Raw genomic sequence first — 23,018 nt, forward strand, 5'->3', positions numbered from 1 at the left:
AAATATTACTTAAAGAAAAAGTAAGATGGGCCTATATAACAAAAGAACAAGTAAATGAACCAAAAGAAGAAATTACTATTAGATAAATATTTGCCCAGTATTTAATGCTGCTGACATATTATCATAGCACTTGTTTTATTGTTGAACCCCAAAAGAATTTTTTTTCGATTATCGATTCACGATTTTTTTTCTTCGCTTAATATTATCACAGATATAATGAGACAAGCAAGTTATTTTTCTCGTTTTATTTGTGAAATTATGCATCAAAATACTCTCAAAATACTTTCTTGTTGGTTTATAAAATAATTTAATTAAATCAGAAAATATATTGTTTTATAGGGTTATCATAAAACTATTTTATATTTTATAATCATTTTAATATACAATTTTCTTTCCTTTCTTAAAATAAAACAAGAGAAAATAAAAAAAACAAGCAAAAAGCAAAAAAAATAGGAGTATAAAAACTGTATAGAAGATTTTTTAAACTTGGCTGTTATTCGCTGATTGAATAGTTATAGTTACTTTTTAGTTCTTTAGGTTTTTTTTAAATGTTTATTTGTGGTGTTTTCTTTATATAATGCACTATACCTATATAAGAATAAAATACAAGACATATTAAGTATTTTGTAAATTCAATATTTATTTAAACAAACTAGTAGTAATTTGACCTGTATAAATGTAAAATTAAGAAAAATTCAGTTTCATACGGCACCACTGTATGTCCCTAAGAGCCATTCATTGACTAAGTAAACCTGAAAATAGAGTGCTATGTTTAGATCGAATCCATTCCTCTAAAATAGCGACAGTTGCCGATATACGTATCTCTTGATGATGCCGATCCGCTACTTTTTCTTCATTTTCTCCGTCTGGGGACGTCTCTTTGGTTTTTCTTGTCTGGAAACAGACGTGAAAATTAAAATCTTATCGCCAATCGTGAATATATTTTAATCGCAATGATTTCACACCCATCATACTCGTTAAAAGATAAAGAAACACAATTGAATTTATTATAGGATCACTATCGTTTGGCGCCAGTAGATTATCTATTATTGTGTAAATTTTCCTTAATTCCTAAAATTATTATTACTAGAAACAAACATGTTGTCATATTTTTTGATATAATTTTAAAATAACGCCTTGACACGCCAATGAAAGGGACCAAACCTAAAATGGGCCATCATTAGACAAAAAATGCGTATGTGACAAGGTGCCGATGGAAATTTAACATCTTTGTCTAGACTTTCGTTTTTTGGTTCAATACGAAGTCCTATTTTAAATATAAAAGTATTAAAGTAGGCACTTAGTGCGTATAAAGTGTTTGCTTAAAATTACCTTCATTCGGGTTACATAGAAGTTACCCATAAATCAAACCTCCCACGCTTCAAGAATACCTTAATAAGTTTGAAGAAACCTGTTGGCAAGCAGGTAGGGGTTTGATCCTATTAAAAAATCATAATTCGTGCCTCAATGCCTTTCACACAGATTAACCAACTATGGCACTTTGAATGAAGGTATTATAGTAGCGTGTGAGTACGATTTTTTCAAACTTTATCAATAGAGCTCTTTTGGGGTTCGTACCGGCTCGAAGGACCACTGGGGATTAACTGTAAACAAATTAGTGGATGTGACCGGATATGGGACAAGAAGGGATGATGCGTTTCTTTTTTTTTACGTGAAATTTCGAATTGCATAGTATATTAGTAAAGTTGAGCGATCTATGAAACAATTGGATTTATATTTATTTGGTTATGAATGAGATGGTTAGGAAGGCTCAGTACCTTTTTTATAACATTACGGAGAGCAGTAGGAGGACAAAGGAATGATTGCTTTGAAAGGAATTAAAAACATCGTATTACTGTTTCTTTTATTATTTATAATACTGCCATCAAATCAAGTTTTACTATTTTATTTTGTATTAGTACTATTAAAAAACCATACTTATTTTTGTAAAATAAACAGATAGAATTCCATAACGGATCCATTAATGTAAAAAACTATATTTTGACAAAAATATCGTTTAACCAATTTTGCTTTGTAGGGCAGAATAGAGAATCTATTCTTCATTTTTATTTTATAAAGAAATAAATAAGAAAAATTATCAGAAAAATAAAGTCGAAATGACCAATTTTTGTTTTTCCGTGGCAGGAAAATGAAATATATTTCAAATATAGGAAAAGCTAATAAAACAATAAATAGGGGCAAATTTCCTGTACCAAAACTCTGCGTGTTTTATCATTTGTAGTCAAAAAATACCGAGAAAAGTGTAACAAAGTAGATCGTCAGTAGTAGATAAGGCAGTATTTTCCTTGTTCCTCCCCCTATTGCTATCAATCAATAATAGAGAAATTGAGATTCATTGCGTGAATGAGTTACTGGAGCTGTGAAGATGTGATTTTGAAACCTTTAAAAGACCCAGGCCAATTAATAATTACAAGAATATTAGGTTTGGAAAATTTAGAATTAGCTTTAGCTTGAAAAGACTAAAATAAATTGTATGCAGGTCTGGATGAGTATGTATTTACTTTAGCAAGATTAGATTCTATTAATCCTCTGTACTATTTTAGCTTCATTGCAAATTATAAAATTTTCTGATTACTTATGCCTTATGCTGATTAATTGATTTGCAATGTACATCATTAATATATATATCAAAAGTAGTAAGTAAATTAGTCTTTGCCATTAAAAGAATAACCAGACCTATTCAAACTATAAAAAAGGCGCGTAATCATGATGGCAAAAGTGGCTTTATTTTCATTTTCACGCATCGTCCGTCTGTCTGGCTTTAACGGTAGCTGAACAGATCTTACAGATAATAAATTTTAATGTGAAAATATAAAACTGCTTATCCACTTTACTACTTCATATATTCAAATGCGGTGCTCGGCGTCGGTGGAAGTCGTTGACCCAACTTTTCTCTCTTTTTCTTCTCGTTTTACGTTTGGGAAAAATAGCGGCGGAAAACAGACCGGAGGATTTGGATTTTCCAGAGAAATATTGGATAATCGCTCATTAAATTATAACCGTTTTAAAACGAAAGGCAGACTTTGGAGTTTTTTTATGAGTTTATGTAATTTTAATAGTATTTTCCAGACACGAGTGAATATTGGGAGAAGATACACAGAATTTAAAAATACCTTTTAAGTTTTCCAGAGCATTTTATTATATATATATATATATATATATATATATATATATATATATATAAATATATATATGCACATTTCTTTTATATATAAATATATAAAAACTAGCAACCATATATATATATATATATATAATTATGTAGCGAAGTTTATTGTAAAAAATATAAAGCTTATAAAATACTTTCATTGAAGAAGGCCCTGACCGCATTAAGATTTCAACGAGATACATCAAATCCACATGAAAATTTTATTATTGAGAGTATCGAGCACTAACTGTACTGAACACGAAAACATGAAAAAATTACTCAATAATCAACCACATTAGTTACGTTGGAGTTTCAGAAGTCATACAAGTTTCTAAAATCTGCGGAAGAACGGCTTAAATGAGAGTGAAGAGCTTTGAATAAGCTTCTTCAGCTGCTCCTATATTGTGAATATACCCAGATCCTTATCTGAACAGGTTATCATCTAGAAATCTCTTGAATATAAGCTTAAGACTAGAGAGCGCATGAGGCATCTAAACTAGAGGACTATGTTTTTGCAAAGATACGTCGTACGCCCTATTTTGAAAAGCTTATGCAAGAAGTAAGCTGTGCTCCATATTTAACCAACTAAGATTAACTAAAAAATGTAAGACGTAATTTTCTTATGTTAAGATTAAAAATCAAAGGGATACATGAGTTTCAAATTCTGTGCAAACGAGTCCATGACTGCAAATCAAGACATAGTCTATAAATTCTATTTGCATAGATGCTGTGAGAAGGAATCAATGACTCAGTCATTTATATAAGGATAAATTTAAAATATATTTACTTCTAAAAAATTGCCTTGACGAAATAATGGTTCTCTGAATAATTTTCTCTACATCTAATCTTATATTGTTTTTAAACAACACACTTACATTTTTATACCCCTTTAATGTTGGTATGTTACCATCACCTATTTTAAGTTCAAAATGGTGTTCCGCCCATTGACTAGTTATACCAAAAAACATAACTGCCGACTTAGATGGATTTTTATTTAGACCGTTTCTGATTTTGAAGAGATGCATTCATTGAGTTAGCCGGATCAATTGCATCTTTTAGATTGAAGGATAATACGAAGTTATGTATCATCTCGTATCTTTTTTTTATCTGAATTTCACAACGATCTGCAAGGTATTCCATGTCAAATGTATAAATTAAGACAATCAAGAGCCTCAAGATAGAACCTTGAGGAACCCCTTTAGACAGGGGCGAGCAATTTGAGTTTCTTATTCCAATTTGTACTGGCTGTTTTCGTCTACATAAATAATCCTAAAAGAATTTGACTGTCGAGTTTGAAAATTCATTTTATCGAAACAGCCGGTGGTGCTACATATCAAAGGCTTTGCTAAAACCTAAAAATACTGAAGCTAAAGTGTTCTCACTATTCATTTCTTTAATAATGTTATCTAATGTATTAACTAATACCGAAGAAGTACCGTAATTCTTGCGAAATCCTGACTGAGACTCCAGGATGGGATTATTATTAGTAAAATAGTGTATAATATGTGTATGTAAAACCTTTTCAAACACCTTGGACATGACTGGTAATAGGCAAGTCAGAAATACTGTTCTAGAGATGTCTTAGGTAAGGTATGAACTTTCGCAGCTTTTTACCGCCCAGGAAAGACCGAATTTTTGATACTACTATTAAAGATATTGGTTAAGAAAGGATTAAAATATTACAACATAATTTAATTATTTGTAATGACAACTCATCACAGCCAACAGCATAGGAGTTTCACTCTTTCATATCGCTTACAACATTGGTGTAAGAAATATCTCCTTAGGAGAATTTATTAATGGTGGCACGATTCTCCTGATAATATGTATAAACAAATTAACTTAGTTGTGGATTAATACATAAAATTATTTTATGTTTGTATAAATAAAACAAACCTTTTGAAAATTTTGACATGTAAAAAACACATGGTCAAAGTAAAAAAACTAATTTTTTCATCTAAGAATAAGTCTTACGTCAATATCATTGCTGTTTGTCAAGAAAGTGAACGTCAAATTGGGCTTTGGTATATTCAATAGCTTTTACTGCTGCCAATAGCTCTTGCTTGGTCATACAACATTTTATTTTTGGCTTTAACAGCGATTTACCGAAATAAGCTCGTTAAGTTTATGTCGAGATTCATTTTGTGATCTTTTAATTTAATTGGAAGTAACATCGAATTTTATAATCAATTTCGGATAGTAGTTATTTAGTTATTCACAACTCTAAAGGTTTTTTTTAATTATTTCTTTCACTCCACTACGGCAAATTTGAAATTAATTTTCAGATTCTAGGTTGTCGATAAAAGTTTGCAGAAAGTTGATGATAACGTAGCTAATGTGATAAATGAGTATCACGAACTGATTAAAGTGATAAATGATACACGCATGGAGTTCAAAGTTTATGACGAGAAGTCAAATATAGAGAGAAGAATATCAGACAAAGTTTCAAGATGAAAAAAAAAACTTATAGGTTGACCATCTGATGATTAGATGGAAAAGTTTAGTTGTCAGATAGTAATAATTTTCGGGTGAATAATAAAAGTATAAAAGGATCTATGAAAAATTTTCAATAATTATTGAATTTGGCTACATCGATTCAAGTGAAATTCGTAAAAAGATCGGAACATTTGAGGAAAATTTATAAATTTATATATCTATATATTATATATTACACTATATATTATATAATATATTATCTATATATTATATATCTAAGCTCTTCCAGAATCTTTTTATTAATCCATCTTGTATAACCAACAAATTCCATAGCGGCCACTAAGCTTTTAGTTCTGGAGAATTTCTCGACACTTGGTAAATGAAACCAAACACTGGGTCACCACACCGATCCTGCAGTATTCTAGCGTTCCTCTCTTTAAAACTATAAATATCAATACGGTGACATAAGCAAATGCGTCTGGTTGTTGTTATAATTGCTTTATAAGGTAACATTGACATGCTTCAAGTTCTGGACGAAGTATAGGCATTTCGGTGATATTCAAAGTCACACTCTTATAGGTGTTGTTGCTCTACCTTCTTGCTATTTATCCTTGCAGGATTTTTGAACTGAAACAGCCCTTTCAGAGAAGCACGGTCAGCCCTGAGATTGCATCATTGATCATAAAAAGTATTCAATAGCTTTTACTATTGCCAATAGACTCTCTAATAAACTCTCACATTATCGAGGACTGATTAAAGCGGTAACTAATACACGAATGAAGTTCGAAGTTTATGAAGAAAAGGGCTCAGACAGAGTCAAGACGACTATTTCCAGATGAAGAAAAAAAAGTAATTGGCTGACCAATCATGAGATGGAGAATTTTAGTTATCAGTTAGTAATAATTTTCAGGTGAATTCCATCAACAACGTCAATTTTGAATTTAAACAGAGATGCCTAGCGTATAAAAGGATCTATGAAAAATTTTCAGTAATTATTAAATTTGGCTACATCGATGGAACAAAGTGAAATTCTTAAAAAGATCGGAACATTTAAGGAAAATCTATACTTTAAACCTTAAGTTTGAATTCAATGACAAAATGATTCACTTTTACACTTACCAACGTCTTATTAACTCCGAAATATCCTCCGTCGATACTACGATGGGTAGCTTCTGGAAACCGTTTTCGACAAAGGATCGTCAGATATGTTTTTCCTTTTCTATCTACGCTCTCCCAGACTCTTTTTTCCAATCCATCTTGTATAACCAACGAATTCCATTGCGCCCACTAGGCTTTTAGTTCTGGAAATTTCTCAGAAATGTCTCTTCGTTCCGGCACTAGAATTTCTCGATACTTCGTAAATAAAACCAAATACTGGGTCACCACACCGACCTGAAGTATTCTAGCGTCCCTTTCTTCAAAACTATGAATATCAATACGGTGACATACGCAAATGCCTTTGGTTGTTGTTTTAATTCCGTTATAAGGCAACTTTGACTTGTTTCAAGTTCTGGACGAAGTATCGGCATTTTGGTGATGTTCACTTTTTCTATTTTTACTTTTTCTATTATAAAGTCATACTTTTGTAGCCGTTGTTGCTCTGGCTTCTTGCTGTTTGTCCTTGCAGGATTTTTAAACTGAAACAGCCCTTTCAGAGAAGCATGGCCAGCCCTGAGATTGCATCCTTGACCATACAAATGTTTTTACAAGTATTCAATAGCTTTTACTGCTGTCAATAGACTCTCTAATAAACTCTAACATTAGCTATACTATCGAGGACTGATTAAAGTGAACTAATACACAAATGAAGTTCGAATGAAAAAAAGGGATCAAACATCTCAAAGAGTTTATCAGAGGACTGTTTCCAGATGAAGAAAAAAAAAGTAATAGGCTTACCAATGAGATGGGGAAGTTTAGTTACCAAATAGTAATAATTTTCAGGTAAACTTTTAACGTCATCTTTTACAACCTTCATACTATTCAAGAAACGATGCCCAGCATATAAAAAACTCTAAGAAAAATTTTCAGTCAATATTAAACTTAGCATCATTGATTAAAGTGAAATTCATAAAAGATCAGAACATTTAATGAAAATGTATAATAAATGTATAATTTCGTCCGTCAATACCGCCATAGAGCAGCAACAACTTCTGTAATCCGTTTTCGAAAAAAGACTGTCATAGATATGTCTTTTTTTCCACCCAAGTTTCATTCCACCCTTTTCTTTTTCGGACAGATTCTTTTTAACAGTTCATCTTGTATTACCAATAAATGCAGACATTTGCCAGAAATGTCTCTTCATTTTGGGTCTGCAATCCTCGATTTTAATGCCAGTACTGTAACACGTAAATATCTAGTTGTTGCTTTAATTCCTTTTAAAGGCGAAATTGACATGTTCTAATGAAACGTCGTCTGGGCAAAGCGCCGGCATTTCGGTGATGTTTACCTTTTCTATTGTAAAGTCATACTTGTTGTAGCTCTGGCTCCTTACTATTTGTCCTTGCAGGGCTTTTCAACTGAAACAGCCCTATCAGAGAAGCATGTTCAGTCCTAAGAATGCATCGTTGATCATACAAAAACTTACGAAAGTACTCAATAGCTTTTACTGCTACCAACAGCTCTTTACTGGTTACACATTAATTTCTTTCTTGCTTTAATAGCATTTTCCTGAACCTCTCTGAGCTTATGTAGAGGTTTTTATACCAAAAAGTTGTAGTGTAACTCGGTATCATACCTTTTAAAACTCTTTTAGATGAACAAGTTATATACTGAATTCTCAATTGTGAAAATAGCATTATATTTAATACATTAGCTTCGACTAACTGCAGCGCAGAACGTTCATTTTTATTTTCAAAAAGGGTTTAAGCCTATTAACGTTAAACTATGTTTCCGAATTATGTATTATGAGAAATCAGATGTATTTCCAATTAAAGTGATACAATTAAAACTTGCAACAGTTTTCTTAGCCGTTTCTCCAAAATTCAAAAAAAAATAAAAAAAAACCCAATCCTGCGAATTATACTTTTCTATTGTTTTCATTAATTAATGTTCTTAATAAAATAATATTAGATACTTCAATATGTGTCATATTTTCTGAGCACTAAGCTGTTAACCCAAAAATTCTTTGGAAGAATATAATTTAGAATATGTAATTATTAGAATACGATTATTTAAATGCAGTAATTTTTTAATAAATCTGTAGATTGTATAGTCAACGATTTTTTTAACGTACAAAATTAGAGAGGACAAAATTAGTCTGGTACTAACCATTTATTATCTTGAAAATTGACCAATATCACAAAAAGATAAGCACAATATCATGAATAGCTGGTGTCTGAGCTGACATGACATGATCTTCTACCCTAGTCCGGTCTACACTATTTCTTCGGGGAATTTATTAATCTAAATTTCCGGATAACTTTCTTATTTAATAATAAACACACAAGCACAAATCTAATATTATTATAACATTACAAGAAATATAGGCATAGGTGGTTTCGTTACTTCTGGATCTATAGCCTTATAGTAGTAAGTAATATTAGTAACATTCTTTTAATATACAAATTTGAATGAAATAAAATTGCATAGTTTGCTGTTCTTTATACAGCCGTTGTATTACCAATGGCACCAAAACGTGACCCTCATCTTGAACAGCTTTTGTTTAAACTGACTTGATCTTCTCCCTTGGTTCGGTCCCTATTGTTCTTTCGGCGAATTCTTCTATCCCTAATTTTTTTAATTCTATAAATTACTGTATGACTTAATCATTTAATGTTAAATAAAATTGGAATGGCCTTGTTCTTTGGCTAATTTAAGCCTTTTGTGGTCTAAAAAGCTTATTGATGTGCATGGTTGTCTCATCACTTTTAGATCTATTGCCTTAAAGTAATAAGTATCCGTAATACTCTTTTAGAACACTCTTAATATAATAAAATTGCATAATTTGACGTACCTTGTATGGCTGTTACATTGACATAATTCTCTTGTGACTCTGTAACTAAAAATTACATAGTTGTATTTTATATGTATATTTTAAGATAAATGATGTAAATGTCGGAAACAAACACGCTTATTTACATTGTAGTCTGGCGCTCACGAAAAATCAACTGAATGTTTCAACTAATTTCAGTTTTCGTGGTTATTTTTACACGTTCATTAAAATCATTTCGGTGCACGAGATTTGTCCCTGTCGGCGTGCAACTTTACACTATAATGATTCCAAAAGTTTTTTTTTTAAGTGGAGACATTTGTGAGATTTTGAACTTGAATAATAGAGATAATTACATACTTACGTATGTAATTATCTACTTACTATATCCCAATTAAATCTATTTTAAGCCAAAGCCTCTTTCAGGAATTTTAATTTATGTTCAATTTTTTTCCGGGGTCTCCTTTAAACCACCGCGCTTCGTCTAAATATTTAAACTTTCATGCGAATTTATTAACTCGTTAGCCACCCACCATACCCGCTGATTTATTTTTATGTATACACATTCGGCATTTACAAGGTAAAATTAATAAATCAGGATCGGGATCCCAATCTTGTCTAGACTGTTTAACAACCCTCGTAACCCCAAGCTCATTTACGGAATTCCGATATTAGGGGAAAAATATCCGAAATGGTTTTATAAAACTCATATAAGAATTCCGATACGAACTATGTTAGAAAAGCAACAGCAAAAGAAAAACTATCGAAGAAAAACGCGGCATGAGTCGTAAATCGGCGCCGTTAGTGGCGCCCAGACGGTCGCCGTCCCGACGTTGCTGATCTTCCATTATACGCGCTATTAAAATTTATTCAGATGAAATTTTAAGGGTTGTCTGCTAGTAAAGGCTAGATTGATAGAAGAAAAGTGATTTTTTAAGACAAATTATTGCTTTGAGTAAAAGAGCTTTATATACGGTGGCAAACAAAAATATGCAAACATTTTACAAATCTTCAATAATGTATAATACATATTGTATTATACATACTAATACGATTTTTTTGACAACAGAAAGCAAAATAGTATAAAATAAAAAATAAGCATAGGCACAAAAATATTTCTTAAAAAAAATAAATAAACAAAATGTTAACAAAAGTATTTAAACATTTGTTAAGTATAATCAAAGTAACTCCTATTCATTTAATTTTTTTTTCAATATTCTTGGCCTTGATGATTGCTTGGCATCGCGTCCCTATTGAGTCTATTAGCTTCTCACAATAATCGACTGAAATTCTATTCTTCCTGCAAAACTAGCGATAGATCTTCTGGCTTTTTGATGGGTCTTTATCTAATTGATTTTCCAAGTGTTTCCAAATTTTCTCTATAGGCTTCAAACCGGGTTATTGGGAAATCCAATACTCCATTTTTTTTTTAATGCCAATTTTCAACTAGTCGGCATGTGTGTTTAGAATCATTATCCTGTTAGAAAATCCTAATGGAAAATTTTCATATAGCAACAAGTTACTCTCCAATATGTCACCCTCATCAGTTCTGTCTAGTGGACCGGTCTTAGATCGACTAAAACACCCTCAGACCATCAGATTTTCTCCACCATTTTGACAGTTTGAATTAAATACTTCGGTCGAATCTTTGACTAGGTACCTTCTTACATATCCCGTAGAATTAATTCCAAATAAATTGAACTTGAATACTTAGCTGAAAAGTAGTGAAGCCTACTGGTTTTGTGTCTAGTCTTCGTGATTTTAGCCAACTTTACTCTCGCCACTCTACGCCACTCTATTTTTTACGAAAAAAATACTTGCCAATCGACTTAAAATATACTCAGAAAAAATTATAGGCTGTTACTGTCTTGGCCGGATCATTCTACTCGACTTATATTCATTTATATTTGTACCTAAAGAACATTCTGTTAAAATTCTAGAAATTAGTAAATGAATCTTATTGAGTATACATAGGGATCTGATTTGATGTTAAGTTTAAGTTTATAGTTGTGATTAGAAAGAGTAAGTGATTATAAGTAAAGTAGTTTTAATAAAATTTTATTGTTTAGTGTTCAAGTTTGCTTATTTATAGAACCCACGGGAAATCCATAACAATTGTTGGCGAAAATATGAAAAAAAAACACATTGATTCCAACATATTGATGTTGTTTGATGAATGTTGTGTTGAACGTCTGGTCTGATGATGCCCTTAAAGGAAAACAAGTTAATATAAGTACTTTCTTAAGGACATTTACTGATACTGTAGACTTAGAGTTCTTATTTTAAACTGTACTATTACAATTCGCAAAAACAAATTTAACGGTTTCTATGCTTCATAATTATTTTTTAGAGCAACTAAATCAATATCTGCAAGTACAATCAAATTTCTCTTTGAAAGCAAAACCAGTAGCAAAATTTTCTTAATAATTTTTTTATTGAGATAAGCTAGGTTATTAATATAGATTGAAAAGAGTAGGGTCAAGGAGAGAGATTCACGCACAACATAATACTGCTCTTTATTTAAAACATTATCACCATTTGATACCACTTACTGATGATCAAACTTTACACAATAAGGGTTGTCAATCAATCAATTAATTGTCAAACCTCTTAGCCTTTATTAAACAAAAAAAGATTAACGTTAAGGAGAAAAATAGTTTATTGACACAGTCAAAAGCTTTAGGCAAATCTCAAAAAATTAGTGTTGAAAGATGATATTCATTCAAGTATCTTAGTAAGAGGATTATTTATTTCTTTGCCATACTAGAAGCCGAATTGATTATTGGAAGAGTTGTTAAGATTGAGGTATGAAATTTTTTTTTACGGATTTTACTAAATAAATAATTTAATGCATCTCGAGAGCAGAGCATTTGAGCAACTGTAATCATAACCACAAGAAGTATTGTTTTGAATATTTTGAGAGTTTCGGTGTTTTCAAGGTTTGATGATCCCAATATCGACTGATGCTGAGAAGCACGACTTGGTAATATTGCAATCTTCTAATTAATCTGAGGGCTTTATTCCAGTTCTATATGAGAAAATAGTACGTTTGCTGTAAGGTAATACAAAACATTTAAATCGTTGTGAGACAGATTTGGATAAAGCAATTTGCGAACAATTAATTTTAGCACTTATTTTATTAAAAAAAGAACATGATTTTTTTGTGTTATCTAAATTAATACTTTTTTAAAACTTTATCCTCTGATAAATAGATCGATCTTGGGTAAGCAGTAACAAGAAAAATTTATTATTACAAAGGAAAATTCAAAATACTTGTACATGTTCTAATTTCTTTAATTAACCACCCCTTTGTATGTTCTTCTTTTAATATGCTAATGCTGAAGACCAAATTTAATGTTTCAGTTATGGAAATGTGAAAACAAATCTTTTGGACCTTTCACTCTGAGAACACCAACTCACTTCCTAACAATAACTCTAATATTTGTGAAATTTCATTCACAAGATTATTAATATTGGAGCCTTACAGTACAAACATTGTTAAAACCCCCTAGTTAGATTCGAGTGAAAGAAGAATCTTATTTTCTTATTTTTACATAAAAGTCCAGTGATGACAGAAATGAGCAAACATTATGAAGGATTGCGCTGTACATCTACCTTATAAAATTTATTTATTTATTTTTTCAAACGAAACTACAGACTTTATGTTTCTGGGTTATCAATAAGCCGATTTATTCACCATCTCATCTCTTTTAACAAAGCTCATTGTAATTAAAAGATTTTTTTTTTTGAAATCCCAAAGATAAAACTTTTACAATTAAAACATCCAACAATTACGAGATTGTGAAGAAATAGTCCATACTAGCAGTGGAGTCGTAGGTTAAAGTAAAATGAAAATCCTTCAGTTTCCCTCCATCTATTTATTAAACATTTAGTTAACTTAAAATTCCCTACATGTTTCGGACACAGTGGTGTCCATCATCAGGGGGTACTAAAAGGAAACAGTTCCGAACAAAAGACACAGAAAAAACTTAAATATTAATATAAGGTACACTTACAAAGGTTTAAAATTGGTAACAGGCACACGCCCCAGGGTTTGATTACATATCAAAAACCCTCAATTTATTATTATTGTTTTTAATTTTAATTTTTTATTTTTATTTGTTTACATTCTTTTGTTGACAAGCACTATAGGTGACATCTATGGGAGAAGTTCTAAAAGTGCCATGGTACCTGATGGTTTGTTACTACAATTTTTTTTTTTTTTTGGTAAATGCAAGAGGAAAGCACAAGCTTCATAGAGAACATATTAGATGGCGCGGTTAACATAATGATTCGTACGCTGTGGAGAAGGAAAGCAACGGATAAGTACTATATAAAAGAAATTGTAAAGGGTAAGAACGATGTATTAAGAGACTATGAAGAGTTAAGACATAGTGAGTTGAAAAAGTGAGTACAAGAATGATGATTCATTTCGAGTATTTCCAACAGATCAAGTATGTTGCTTTTCCGGCAGAAATGTAAAAGCTTTAAGTCAGTAGCTGGACTAAAACTGCGGTTGTTAGTATAAACATGTCTTGCAAAGTTAGATTTGATGCTTGTAGGGCAAATATTTCGGTTCTTGCTCTTCTCAATCTCCCTACAATATTCATTGATACGTGTAGAAAACCTTCTACCGGTCTGTCCAATGTAAAATGCATTGCAATTCTCACTCGACCACCCTATCCGATAGACTCCTGATTTTTGTTCTGGCGGGATTTTGTCCGATGTATGTTTAGTTTGAAAGCTAGTATTGATGTCATGTGAATTAAATATATTTTTGATTTGGTATGAAACCGTACCCCAAAAGGGGATTGGATAATATTTTTGATCGTCTGATTGTTTGGTTATCAGATTTTTATTTAAATGTTTGAAATAAATTTTATTGATTAATTTTAAGGGAAAGTGGTTATTAGAAGCTATTTGTTTTATAATATTTAACTCTGTGTTGAAGTCAGCTTTATCTAGGGGAATCGAGAAAAGTCTAGAAAAGTGGGAATGGAAAGCTGCGAATTTCTGGCTATTAGTGGATGTAGGTTTACAGAATATTGAAAATTGGATCTTATTGTTTATACGTATTAGTTATACCATGGCATTTTTAGAACTTCTCCCATAGATGTCACCTACATCAGTGCTTGTCAACAACAAAATGTAAACAAATAAAAATAAAAAAATAAGATTAAAAACAATAATAATAAATGGAGGGTTTTTGATATGTAATCAAACCCTGGGGCGTGTGCCTGTTACCAATTTTAAACCTTTGTAAGTGTAGGTACCTTATATTAATTTTTTAAGTTTTTTCTGTGTCTGTTTTGGGAACTATTTCCTTTTAGTACCCCCTGATGATAGACAGCACTGTGTCCGAAACATGTAGAGAATTTTAAGTTAACTAAATGTTTAATAAGTAAGTGGAGGGAGACTGAAGAATTTTCATTTTACCTTAATTACGAGATTAATCACATCAGTACATTAGATTAAAAAATATGTAAATTGAGAAACATATATTATATACTAAAATTATATATTAAATGGGATCAATTGAGGACTTGATTGCATAGTAATAATTTCAGTCAAAGACTGATGTAAAAACTCACTATTGCAACCTTTTTTAACATTGAATATCTCTTGTCATTTGAAAGCAAAATTAATTTAAGAGTGAGAAAATTAGTAAATCTAACTTGAAAAAAGAAGTCTTTCGAAAAACATTCACTTTACATATTTTTTTTACCTAAATAGTTAAGAGTCTATGTGTATAGATTAAAACCAGATCTACTTTAGGCATTTGCTTTTTAAAAAAACAAATTTATTAGAGAACGATTAAAATTAATCTAACTTAGCTAGAGTCTAAATAAAGATCTGATAAACTATACTTGCTGAAAAAGGCATATTATAAAAATTAAAATTAAAAAATAAATATTAAAATATAGGGTCTATAGTTAATAAATTATGGTAAAATATTAGTCCCTAAAATAAATTTACGAATGCTGGATAACAAAAGGCAATTTACATTGATTTTACTGCTGACTGCTCTCTATTTAGAAAAATCGTGGAATTTCGCCATGCAAGTCTGTAAGGTCCATCTGTTTGCAGGTAGTTATATAAATAAATGTTTCTTTTTTACATATTTTTCATCTTTTTGAAGCAACAAAACGAAATGTACAAACAAACAGAAATATAATAATATTTACATTCCTATGTATTGGATATACAGTTTGGATATACCGCTTCTACATATTATTCTATAAACTAGACAATTTTATGTTACTTTTACCAACCGATTTTATGTTAGGTTAAACTTTGTTGACAATTTTTTTTTTTAATATATTTATGTGGGAAACTAACGCAATTGTAGCTACCTTAATCTAATGCTCAGCGAGCTAAAAATAGATAATAAAGTGAAGTAAAATGATCACTTTATTTAAAAATTACTTAAAAACTACATATATACACAGGCACTAAGAAGAGCTGTAGAGGATGTCTTAAATAATATTGGTAGCTTGCGAAAAGTTTCGGAGAGGTATAATGTTACTAAGTCTCGTTTAGCTATTTATGTGAAAAGGGCTAGAGAACAGGGGATAGAAAATATATCTTTAAAACCAAATTTTAAACATCGTCAAATTTTTTCTCCAGAAATGGAACAAGCATTAGCTGAATATTTACTCAAATGTTCATCTATGTTCTATGGATTAACTCCAAAAAAAAACTAGACAACTAGCATTTCAGTTTGCGTCTCGAAATAAGCTTTTAATCCCGGATTCTTGGGCAACACAAGCAATGGCTGGCGAGGAGTGGTTTGCCGGTTTTTTGAGGAGAAATCCAGAACTCTCAATTCGAAAACCGGAAGCAACATCTCTTGCTCGTATGACGGCGTTTAACAAAACAGTTGTTGGGGAATTCTTTTGCAAGCTCAAAACTGTTTACAGCCGGCATAACTATGAGGCAAGCCAAATTTTTAATTTAGACGAAACAGGGGTTACTACAGTACTGCCTGTTAAAAAAATTGTAGGAAAAAAGGGAGAAAAGCAAATAGGGCAAGTAACATCTAAAGAACGCGGTGAGCTAGTAACCCAAGTTGGAATAATTTGTGCAAATGGAAATGCATTATCACCAGTATGGATTTTTCCCAGAATACGTTTTGACGAGCACCGCATAATGTCTGGAGCTATGCAAGGATCTATGGGTCTTGTGAATAAATCTGGCTAGATGACAACAGGTAATTTTATTAAAGTTCTTTAGTTTTTCCAACGAAATATCAGATGTAGTAAAAATAACCGTGTGTTACTGATATTGGATAACCATGAATCCCATTTAAGTGATGATGGCATAACATTTTGCAAAGAAAATGGTATTGAAGTTTTGACCTTACCTCCGCATACATCAAATAAATTACAACCTCTTGACCGATCTGTTTTTGGACCTTTCAAGAGATATTTTTCCGAAGCTGCCAATTCTTGGATGATGACTCATCCAAATGAAACTCTTTCTATTTACTCACTTGCGGAGCTATACTCAAAGGCCTGGGATCGTGCTGCTACACCAGAAAATATAAAGTCTGGCTTTCGTAAAAGTGGAATTTTTCCTTTTGATCGGGTCATATTTCAAGAACACGAGTTTTTGTGTTCGTCAGTTTCAGATCGACCTGCTCCAGATGTCATTACCAATCAATCTGGTGGAAGCTGTATTTTCGCTGAAACAGAAAACCTAGATGAAAACCTAATTCCAGCCACTGACGGAAATCGCGCTGCCGATGAAACCTCAATTCCTAGCACTAGCGTTACTGGGACTGCTAAAAGTCCTTTAAATATATCTAGCTTTATTACACCAGACAAAATAAGTCCTTATCCAAAGGCGGAACCCCGAAAACCTATGAGAAAAGGAAGAAACGAGGAAAATGTATGATAGTTACTGACACTCCAGAAAAAGAAGAATTATTGACAAGAAAGAAGCCTCCTCCAAAAAAGGTTAAGGAGATTAAGAGAAAAGTTCTAGTAGAAAGTGACTCTAGTGATGAAGAGATAAATGAAGAACTAACAAAAGATTCCTCCTCAGAGTGGGAGGAAGAAGAAGAGACAGTTCAGGATACCCACGATGTAGAAAAAGGCGGTTTCATTGTTGTCAAAGTTTCGTGAAAAACACCATTTTCTGGAAGAAATTATGTTGCTCGGGTAGAACGAAAACTTTTCGACGGATTTCAGGTTCGATTTTTTAAAAGAATGATTCCATCAAACCACTTCAAAATTACAGAAGAAGAATCTTCTTTTGTAACATTCAGAGAAGTAATAGCTGTGCTTCCAAAAGGTATTGAAGACAGGCGTCCTCGTTTCAAAGATTCGATTTATTTCAACGCAGATTTGACAGAATTTAGTTTAACTTAAATAAAAGTTGAAAATTTGTTGCTTCCTAAATAAATATTTACTGTAAGACTTTTTGTCTTTATTAGTAAATGAATGTCCAAAATATCTCCATATCATGTCCATTATTACCCCAGAGCAGGGGATACATTGGACAAATGACCAAATATTTTTGATCCCGGTTTAAAAATATTTTTAAATTTATTTGGATAATGCTATGTAGTAATATATTATGACAAAAGTTTGTTTAGTACCTTAATAAAACCTTATGGATAGAGATTTCTTCGAAAAAAAGTTATTCATTAATCATTTAATCAAATTTGTCCCATGTATCCTCGGTCTCTCCTACATGTTTTGTTAATTTGGTGTTTTTTATTTAATTTTTCGTATTTACTAACATTAATTAAATTTTAGTTTATTTATTTTTAAAAAATCATTCAATTTATTTATTAAATCCTGCACTTTTTGCAAAACCTCCTCCACTGTGTTTCCACTTACAGAAAATAAAATATCCTGCAATCAAATTAATGATTTTAAGGTCTGTAATAAAATTGATGTCATTCAAAAAATTATAAACAATATATGGTATGTCATGGTATCTCATATGTCAACAATATAGGCAATTTGCACATGAATAAATTCACACAATTTTATGAAAAATTTCTAAATGAAATTAAACTCGATCTCCATTCAGGCCTAAAATTGAACAGCTTTTGAATTAAATTTGCTTGTATTCAAACCGTTTTTGAAACTGCAAAAACGACTGTATATCTGTAATGATTTCAATCCAAATTATTGTTATTATAATACATTATACAATACAAATTATACAATTACAATACAAATTATTCTCGTATATAATTTGGATTAAAATCGTTTTCAAGAAAACTTTTTAAATATGTGCCATTAGACTCAAAATTGTCTTAAATTTAATTAACTGTGCCGCCATCTATATTATGTGTCACCAATTATATTACAAATAGCATAATCCCTATAATCCTTAAAATACCAAAAACGTTTGAGATCGAAAGAGAGAATATATATCTATAGCTTACAATAAAATAATCGATGATTCAATAAAATATGATGCATCAATTTAAAAATTGTTATATCCACATTTCTCATAAAATGGTGAATGTCCTTTTAAACTTCTCTTGCCTTAAAACACCAAACAGATTTCTGTAATAAGCGCCTTCCCAGAGCGGCCAAGAGATGGCGATAAAGATATACAAATTTTGAAAATAAATATCGAAGGACCTTGTATCATGATTGATTTCTTTGAATTCCTTCTTTTTTTTGTTTAAACCTTCAATATAAAAGATTTATTTTAATTTTTGCAATCCGTTCTAAATTTTATCAAAAAATTTCCACCAACAGTTAACCTTTTATGTAACATTAGTCTATACCTGGCTTTCATCCAGGAGGATCGGATGCGGTATCGGGATAGTTTTTTAAAATTTTTAGTATGACTTTATTCAAGTAAGAAATAATATGCAGCTCAATAACCGGACAAATGTATAATACCATAAAACGCTTAAAAACAACCAATTCAAGATTCTTTTATTATTAGCGCGTTGTTAACTCCTTTCCGTCTTTGGAGGAAAGATTCGAAATTATTATGGTTTTATGGCGGGACTCTCTGGAGGCCAATCATATTTAAAGGCAAACAGCGGCCATATTGCGTCATAAACCCGGCAACGGCAATTAGCCATAAAATTATATTGTGGCTCAAAAACATCTTTAAATTGCGGCAGAGTCAACTACGCTTGGCTCGCAGTTTTTTTAATTTTTTTTTATTAATATATGGAAGTGGCGGAAGTTGGGAATTATTATTATGGGTTTGTTTGGTGTGGGGTTTACAAGGGGGAATCAGGGAGAATTATTACTATGTTACTACATTTGAACCAAGGAGACTGAATATAAGGAGCATAGATTAATGCCACTTAGATACGAAACTTCCGTAAGAGCCAATAGAACACTGAAAGTCGATTGACTGTTGCTCCCTCTGAATTTCGAGGAGTAGTACTAGTGGGAAATCAGAATAGATTTATGACGTCATAATAGCGGGTAATTTAAAATTTAATTATGGCACCAAATTTGAATTTCGCTCTACTATATATACCGTGCGCTTAAAATTAGTTGGAAATGCGAGGTTCTTTCAGAAATTATAGTACGAAAATAGAGAAAATGACAAATCGAGGCCTTTATTTAATATGGGGACAAAAAAGTCCCTATTTAATACTTTTTTAGGCAGATTAAAAAAGTTTTAATTTGGGACTTTTTTGTCCCCATATTAAATAAATTCCTCGATTTGTTTCTTTTTCTGTTTGCGTACTAACATTTCTGAAAGACCCATGCATTTCCTACTAGATGCATAGGTTTGGCTTTCAGAAATTAAGCAAGAAATATTTACAAACTGTACTACTATATTATGAGAAGAGATTATAGCAAAAAATTTACAAGTTAGACAATAAAAATTAACTGTTGTAAACACTTGTTAAAATATTAAATAAAATATTTAATGTTACGAACGGTTATAGTATATGTATAAAAGTCAATAAAAATTTAATAAAATCACCAAAAAAAATACTGCATATTCAATTCATCAGTAATTTTCCTTAGTAAATATTATAAATTAAATAACTATCAACAAATTAGCAATGAAAGAGGAACAAGTACACATTATAGTAACAGAAACAAAAGATAAAAAAATTCACAAATATATTATTATATTATAGAGAAATTACAGAAAAAATATCACAATTTATACAGTCAAAATTAACGATTATAAAAATACTTATAAAAATTCTTCCAAATTCCTGAATGTATAAACTTAGTTTAATGAGAAATTTTTGTGTACAAAGAGCAAAGTTTGTAAAATAGAGTTTCTACAGGGTGTGGCAAAAGCTTATAATAAATGTACCAAGAAATTACCCCTACTCAATTCACTAGTAGTGTTCCTTACGAAATATTATAAATTAAATAACTACCAACAAATTAGTACTGAAAGAGGAAATAACTAAATATGTTAAAATTTACAGGACTTACCATTTTTATATTTACCTAATCTAAAAATTTCAGACTCCAAGATTTGTATAAGATCCAAAATTGCTCTGCATTGAAACTGATGAAATTGCTCTTCTCTCAGGTTTGGCATCACATTTTGACTATGTTTTGACATCAAGGCTGTCAAAAGGATACACAAACAAGATGAATTCTGCTCCATATTGACCTTCACTAGGCCATTTATTTTGGAATCCAATATCTAGAAATAGAAATCATATTTTGGTTCATTTTTAAAATCATTCAAAAAAATAAAATCTTACACCATTCTGCCATATTGTCTGCCTATGATCCTATGATATTACTAAAGACTTAAGGTGCAGTTTTTAACTTTTTATCCGTCAGCATATTCTGTTGTCGACTGATGCTCTATGTGGTCAAAAGTCGTCAGTTCTTTATAATCATTGTCCGAAAAAGGACTTTTTTAAATGGAATGTCCTATTACTTGTACATCTTGGACTCAAAAAAATAAAAAGATATTATTTTATTGATTTTAAATATATTATACAAAATATTTAACCACACAACAGTGATGTCAGTCTAAGAAACAGACCACAGATTTAACACAACATCTTCTTTTTCAGAATCCATTTCTGATTTTTGTTGCTTACGTTTGCACTACTTTTTCTGCAAATGCAATGTCGCCAATGTCTATATTCGATTCAAAGTTTTTACGATTTTTATCTCAGTTGATTTACAATGTAATTCATTGCTTTTTTAGAAATTTCCTGTATCCCTGATGTCAGCACATCCAAATGAAAATTAATCACAGATGAAACAAAACACATTCGACGATAACTGGGTTCGCGGAGTAGCCACCTCGGCGCTGTTGATCAGAAGTGTGCCTCGTTCTGATTGGCTACTCTGCGCGTTGTTAATATTTTCACTCTGACGCGAGTGACGTTTTCAAAAAATAATTTTTAATAAGTTATCGTTTTAAATTAATTTTCATTGGAAATAAGGTGTTGTAACGTTCGCCGTTGCATGATCGGCTGTCGTTCTGATCGAAAGAAAGAAAAAGAGAAAAAAAAGGTTTTAACTCTTTTCAAGACTCCAAGACTCCATCAGTACCTATATTATTATATAAGTATAAATAATTTTTTTCAACATTATATTTCTCGAATTTTACCTAAAAACTGTTTTGCATAAAATACATTTTTTTTCGTTTGTGCAGGATGAACATAGATTTCGAAAGTCGCGAGAGGTATTTGATTTATTAAAAAAGGTAAATATGTATGCGGATTTCACTTTTCTAAAAAATATGTTGTCAGGATATATCGTAAAGTAATTGATCCTGATTGGAGTATAAAATACTTACCAAATACGAAGGCAACTTTACGAAGAATGGCATGTCAATTACTTGAAAATGCCGGAAATCGCATTATCATTAACATTATCAAAAGGTGGGTCCCGCTAATCAAAGTAAGGTACACTTCTGATTAACAGCGCCAATGTGGCAACTTTTTGAAACTAGTTTTCGTTCATTTTTGCGTACACACGTTTAGCATACATATTAGTCTCCTTATCTCTAGTCTCCTTGATTTGAACTTATATATTTTAATTTAATTTTTAAACGAGAATGTTCCGCCATACATTGATAGATATATTAAATATATAAAAATATACAGCGCTTAATAACAGCGACAATTTTTATCAAATTGCCTATTTTTTTAAGTAAAATTTGGGCATGGTTTTTTGAATATTCAGATTCGAAGCCAAAAAAATATGTATATTCAAAAAATCTTTGAACCCGTTACTTTATTTTCAGTGCTATACATTACTTTATTTTCAGGGAGACATATTTACACATAAATTCAATAAAGGCAGCACAAATTTATTCAAAGGACATCTAAAGACTTACGCTTTTTTGAATTTTCATGTGTTTCAAAATGTCACAAACTTGTCGGCCTTAGGACTAAATAAAAATAAATAAAATTTTCGACTGGATAGGTAATTTGTTGATGCAAAGAAATATGTAAAGTCCAGTTGATAGTAACTTTTTCTCATCCGTAATATATCCAAATAAAACTAAACAACAAATGGATGGAGGTCCAATGATATCATAAATTTCGGT

At 31.1% G+C, this 23,018-nt stretch overlaps 1 long non-coding RNA gene across 1 annotated transcript; it reads right to left on the reverse strand.

Annotated features, from left to right (window-relative positions):
- Positions 1 to 615: 615 nt before the first annotated feature.
- On the reverse strand, positions 616 to 21,046 carry LOC126743867 (uncharacterized). The gene is made up of 3 exons (XR_007663012.1): positions 20,945 to 21,046; positions 17,026 to 17,217; positions 616 to 894 (listed from the first exon to the last, which is right to left on the reverse strand). It is a non-coding gene; the product is annotated as an uncharacterized LOC126743867 (long non-coding RNA).
- Between the last annotated feature and the right edge of the window lie 1,972 nt (positions 21,047 to 23,018).

This window comes from Anthonomus grandis, chromosome 13 (assembly GCF_022605725.1).
Source record: "Anthonomus grandis grandis chromosome 13, icAntGran1.3, whole genome shotgun sequence".
Lineage (NCBI taxonomy): Eukaryota > Metazoa > Arthropoda > Insecta > Coleoptera > Curculionidae > Anthonomus > Anthonomus grandis.